The following is a 7,195-nucleotide window of genomic DNA, read 5'->3' as shown; positions in this document are numbered from 1 at the left end:
TCACAATAAACTAGGTGACAAGTCATCCAAAGTAACACCCCAAAGAGCAATAGCTACAAGACATGTGTGTTATCCATGTCTAAACAAAGCAGAGCAGAGGGAGGTAAGAGAGGTCCTGACAGGCCAGAGACCTGGGACCCCAAACTAATGAATAGGGAGTGTTTTTTCCTATTCAAATAGCATCTGACACCCAAGTTTGTGACAAGAACTAGAGAAGCAGTCTAGCTCCTAGAATCCCTGAAAACTGAGTTGACAGAGCTCTTTCCAGTGCAGGAACCCGAAGTAAGGAGAAGGTATTGGGCTGCCAACAAAACTGAGTATGACAGGAAAAACAGACACAAAAGAAACGATAGTGGAGGAGGATATAGAGTGAGGGAATCCGATTTTGGGGACATTAGATTTTGGAACAATCTACTAGATTTGGGGACATTAAAGTTAAAAAAAAGAAACATGACTGAAGAGGATATTCTGTGAATTCAGAATAGCTTTCCTGAAAAAGTTTCATTGTAAACACTCAAGAAAACTAGTTTCACACACAAAAATAAACAACATAAAAAAATTGAGGTCAAATCCCACAACATTTTTTTTAACAAAATAGAACAGCATTACTTCACTATAGAATATGAAGATTTGCTAAAAAAAAGATTTGCTCACAGAACTGATATAAAACTATTAGCTTCTACAGCAAATGGGTGAAGATGTTAGTAAAATGATAAAAAAAAAAAAAAACATGAAATAACACAAGAGAAAAAAATTAGAAAAAAATCTCAAGGATGAGATAACAGACTTCAAGAAAGAATTAAATCAAATATGTCTCTATTTAGAAAAAAATCATGAGCAAAGCTTAATTTTACTCTTATTATTGATGTACAAATTATTATTATTGATGTACAAATTAAAATTTATAATCTTATAAATTATATTATTGATGTACAAATTAAAATTTATAATTGCATTTGTCTCATATATGGCCTACTCAAACATGGTCTATTTTTTTGCTAATTGGTTATTGAGGTGAAAAATGAAGCCAATTGGTTATTGAGGTGAAAAATAAAGCCAAGGACCTTTGACATTTTATAGATGAGTTTGATATTTATTTTTCACTATTATGAGCACTTCTGATATTGTCTAGTTACTTTACATTGCTTCTCAATGTTCTTAAGTAAAAAATGAAAAATAGAATGTGGGCATATTAATTTTTGTACAATCTAAAGGATAAACCAGCAACATATCATGTTTGCTAAGTGGTCCTTACTAACCTTTTCATCATATGGATTGAGTGAGTTAGGTATATTAAATCTTATAAATAGTTTTGGTGAGTTGCTAAAATCACATGTATCTCTCCTAGAGACCAGATATAAGTGACATTTCAATTCAAATTTATATTTCAAGCTTAATATTGTAATCTCAAATTTTGTGTTTTATTTGGAGAGTTTAATGTTATAACTGTGATTTTAATAGATATAAAGCTAAAAATACATAAAAATAGATTTTTATAGGTCTTTGTTGTAATTTCTGAGTCGTGATATAATATAAATATAGAAGGAGAATGAATTACTCCCATGGCAGTAGCTTGAATTGACAGAAGAGTGTTCACTGGCTTCAAAATTATAGCTGATTATTACCAAAAAGATGATATTGAAATATCAGTAAGCGAAATATCAGTAAGCTCAATCATTGCATTTTATTCCTAATTTAGTCAATTAGTGATGTATGATTCCAAGCAAAATCTGAACAGAGATTACATTACCTCCCATGAGTATAATCCAACTACTTCACCCTTATGGTAGAGGAATTGCTCAGTTATAAAGATCTGCTGAAGAAGGTCAATGGTATAGACCTTATGCTAAGCTTTTCTGTACAATTTAGGAAGTTGTGACCTATTTTTGTCTGTTTCTATAACCCAACTACCTATTTTCTTATCAATTATTTGTGGTATATTTGTTCTGAGAAAAGGGATAAAAAACAATGCATGGAAAATGTGATCAGTTTTAATGTTTTAAATGTATATTGGTTGACTAGATTTTTCCCTGTCATGAGGGAAAAAAAAAACTGCACACCTTCAATACATATACATTTTATTTTAAATATTTTGCCTATGTGTAATTTTTTGGAGGAAAGAAATATTTATTATAAAGCAACTAAGTTACTCTTTTCTTACTATATGGACTATATGTGCTACTGATAACATTACTACAAATCCCTTTCATTTAAGGTAAATAGACATATAATATGGAGTAAAACCATGTATATACATTATTAACTCTGCCTTATAATGCTAAAAATTCAAAGAGGTTAAAAGGAAAACATTTTAGCTGTTTAATCACATGGAGTACTTCTGTTATATTCAGACTAAAAAAACTTGGAAGGTAAAGTATTTTTTTGAAAAAGTAAAAATTTAGAAGATAAAACATTATGCATTATTTGACCATGGCTCTGAAAAAAAGCTAAATTGAAGGAACTGTACATCATCTCTAGTCAATCACAAAGCATGAACTATTGTTTAGAATTACATAAAGAGAAATGGCTACATAACTGGTGTTTTGATTTTTGTTTTCTTTTGTTAGCTTTAGGCCCATTATAACACTTGGAAACAAGTAAGATGCTAGAAATATTTCTGATACTTTTATGTACATTAAAATTTTAGTTCTCATTGTCAAAAACACCACAGAAACCCTTTTTAATGATTTAAACATTGAAGATTTGCAATTGTTATATAGAGAAACTGTGTGGGATTGCCTACTTTCTGTGACATTTATAATAAAAGATAAAATGTTGGATTAAATCCTATTAACTACTGAAGTGGATACTGTGATTAGTTCTCTCATCCTGTTCTACCAGGAGAAAGCTAAAATAAACTTTCCTGGAATCTATCGTAGCCGAACGAAGCTACACCAATTAGAGGTAGTTGGATAAGATTCGGATGGCAGAAATTAAACAGAAGACACCTCTGTGCTCGTGGCAGTTGTTCACAAATCCCCCAGATGAGAGTGTTTGTAGCAGCTAAACAGTCCATTCATGTGTGTTGCAGGTGTGAGGAAGTCGTCGTAGTGGCCATGGTGAGGGTGATGGCAGTGACTCCTTAGTACTAGACAGCAAGCTCACAGCTGGGATCTTGAAAACAAAAGTCCAGTGCCTGTCCTCTTGCTTCTGATCCAGTCTTCAAAAGATGTTACAATCACTATATTTAATTATCCATGGCTTAAATTACTGAGGATTATTTTTTCTCTTGTATTAAACCTTAACCCACATAACTATCAATGCTTAATACAGCATTTACGGGGTGTAAAGGACTTGAATTTACTTTCTCTAACTGGCATTTCTTTTACTTTTATGTATGAACAGCATTATATTTTATATGAACAGCATTAAATAACATACTAAGTATTATTTGATACTTTTTTGGGGGTATTTGGTTTTGTTTTAGAAAAATATAAATTTACCTAAAAAGAAATGTACTATTTTTGTCTCTGAGTTTCACTTAGGATCAGCTTCACACTAATCTGGCTTAGGAAAAGGTAAATACAATGACAATAATAAAATTGTGTAACTCTTTATGCTTGCCAAGTAATTTTCCAAGCCTTCATTTTTCCAAACATTGGAACATCAAAACACCAAAATAGGAAATATTATTTATAGTCACCATTCAAGACTCTAAGTAATTATTCCTGAGAATTTAAGAGCATGGCCAGTAATATTTATGTCACCCCAACATTTATATATTAGAACTAACTCCCCATGTGATGGTATTGGAGGTGGGGGCCTTTGGAAGATGATTAAGTCACATAGGTGAAGCCCTCATGAGTGAGATTAGTGAGTGTCCTTATGAAAGAGACCCTATGTGAGGACACAGTGAAAAGACAGCCATCTATGAACCAGGAAGGAAGCTCTCACCAGACAAGGAATCTGTTAGTGCCTTGACCTTGTACTTCCCAGACTCTGGAATTGTGTGAAATGCATGTTTGTTGTTTAAGCCACCCAGTCTAAGGTATTTTTGTTATAAGAGCCTAAATATACTGGGACATCTGGATATTATTCTTGAGGACTTTGATATAAAAACAAGGTAATTATTAAAACTGAATCTTAAAAAGAAACTCTTTAACTTACAATTTTGGAAATAATTATCCCAATTAAAATGGAATATAGAAACTTCAGAGGAATAACTAAGACATGACAATCACTAATTGTTAATGTGTCTGCTGGTAGACTGGCTTTATATCCTCTTTCTGAGGATGGTATGAATGGAATAGAATAAGCTCTGTAATTATTATTCTCAAACATTATTGGAAAAATGTCTCATAATTTTATAATTTAATTTATTGTAAGTCTATATTCTACTGTTATATAAACTTACTAAATGAACTTATGTAGACACACATATTGCACACACAGACACATACACACATTTATAGATTTGTTATCCTTGTATATGTGAAAATGATCTTAGATAATGAATGAGGTAGAAACAAATGGAGAGAAATAATAAAAACTCAGATAAAGAGGCAAGAAAAGGAAAGGGAGAAAAATAATTTATTTTTAAGCATCAATCTTCATTTGTACACAGATAAACAGTAGATTCTCCTTTTTGGTGAAATGCTTGTATTTTTGTAAGCAACTTTGAACTTGGTATTAAATAAGAAATCCCTAGATATGCTTGTGTAGCATATCTTTATAATGAATAAAGTAACCATATTGTACACAAAAAACTTACGTTTTGCTTTACCAGGAGATACGTGTTTATAACAATATTATGAACAACTGAGAATCATACTTCTTAAATTTCTTCTGTTACAACGCAAGCAGTACAATGTATGCACGTGAAAACTCTTTATATCTATGGATTATGGGAATCTTATTGATCATGCAACAGACAAATAGACTGAATGTGCCCAGGATTTAGCTTTACCAAAATGAGATAAAACAGAAAGAAAAAGTCAATAATACAGAAAATTACACATCCTAATATAAAAATATATATATATATCTTATCAACCATTTTATTATTTTATGAATAAGGCACATTTAGTTTAAATTTTTTTAATATGTAATAGAGATGATTTTGTATAAAATTGGAAGTCAACAGATATATACGTTTATGTATTATATATAAACAAATAATGTGATATGAAAATATATATTGTTGTATTATGTGCATTCTTTTCATTTTTCCTTCTCACAATATCTCGTGGAGATTGATCCATCTCAAGATGTTTAGAGGTCATTTATTACCTAGATGTGCTGCATAGTAGCCTAGGATATGAATCTATAGCCGTGGCCTACAGACCTTTACACAAATGATCAGCTACTAAATATTTTAGACTTTGTGGGTTAGATGGTCTTTGTCACAGCTACTCAACAACATCATTGTAACATGAAAACAGTCATAAATAAATTGATATGGTTGTGTTCCAATAACTTGTTATGTAGAAAAACAGACAGGCCCTAGATATTCAAATTTCATCTATACAATTAGTTTTAAAGGTCTCTCCCTGATAGTCAGTTTGGTCCTTTCTGAATAATATGCAATTACAAACAGACCTGCAATAAGTATCTTTATTTATGCATCATATTTTCACACATAATTGTGTTCACACATACATTAAAATAATTTCATAGAAGTTTTAATTCCCTTTGCATAGAGGATCATCAACTTACACTCCAAGCACTCTAAACTGGTACATGAAAAATCATATCTAATTGTATTTTTAAAATATGTTCCTCTACTGATCAGTGAAATTGAGTATAATTTCATTGATTGGTGTAATTTAACTTTATCTTAGACTGCAAATATATATATTTTGCTTATTTTTCTAAACATAATTCAGCATTATCTTGTCTAGTTACAAAAATATTTTGTTCAAAATTTTATCTAAAATAAGTTTATATTAGATATGTTTATGAAAGATCCTTTTAATGGATGGTCCTGAGAGGCCAATAAATTCTTACACTGAATAGCAGTCAAGCAGTTCCTATGCCTAAAAGAACATCAATCAGACATATGTATTTACACTGCTGCTAATGCTTTTACTGGCTTCTTAGGGAAATGGAAATTAACCATTTTTTGACACAAGTAGCTGGCTTTCTAGAAGAATGGAATAACCTACTGAATACTCAAGTATAGCACCAGCTAGAATAGAACAGCTTGTGTGATGAGACAGCTGTACAGGAAGATGCAGTATGTTCCCTGAACTACTGGCAATTATGTGGTGTTCTTTCATATTAAACTTAAATAATTTTATCATTGAATAAATGTAGGAATGTTTTCTTTCATCATGACACTATTATACTTTCATGACATGTTCTAAAACATGGACCATCCTTCTTTGAAGGCATTAGTTCATAACGGACCAATACTTCCACATGTGAACAATATGTCTGTTGAACTTGAAATTGTGACTGGCCCTGTTCAGCTTTTGTTCTTCATGCTCTGCGATAATAGTGAAGTTAGAGGGTTCATGAACAATTGTGGTCATTGGTCTTGATGATCAATGGGAAATAGCTTTAATGACACTTTCTTTCCTTTTACATATAAAGAAACTGAAGCTGGTAATTTTCAGTAAAAACTATTCTACAGATGTGATTTCATAATTTAGTAAATAATTTGCATCTTAAGTGACAATTTAATCAAATTATATCTTACATTGGAGACTCAGAAAATTGCAGTGTCTTACCCAAATAAGATGTATGATAAAGTTTTCCTAATTCTCAGTCTAATAATTTCTACTTGATGCTTGACTTCATCTAGGATTCAATTAAGGTCACATATCTTTAGAACTGACAAATGTTGAATTGTCATCCTGAATAATTTTTTTGAATTTTTAAAATAAAATTTTAGCATAATGTACTTGGCAAAAATTGTGAGCATAATTTTACATCACTTTATTATTGCTTAAGGATATAGACTAGACTAGGCATTAAGATTTTCTTTAATACAGTATTTCATAAAATATGATATTTAAATAATTTATAAAGAAAGCATAAGTGATATTAACAATGAATATTTGAAACATTTCAAAAAGAGGTTCTCTGTCCTATCAGATTTGCAGACTTTTACCTGACTAAAAAATATGTTCAGAACTACTGCTTTGGCAATAATAAAAGTTTTCCACTGAGTTTATTTTAAAATTATATCTTATCAGATAGAATAATTGGTTTTGTTATTATACTTGAATAATATAATTTAGGTATATATATA

This window comes from Lipotes vexillifer, unplaced genomic scaffold, assembly GCF_000442215.2.
Source record: "Lipotes vexillifer unplaced genomic scaffold, Lipotes_vexillifer_v1.1 scaffold1337, whole genome shotgun sequence".
Classification (NCBI taxonomy): domain Eukaryota; kingdom Metazoa; phylum Chordata; class Mammalia; order Artiodactyla; family Lipotidae; genus Lipotes; species Lipotes vexillifer.
Note: the sequence above shows the minus strand (reverse complement) of the source record.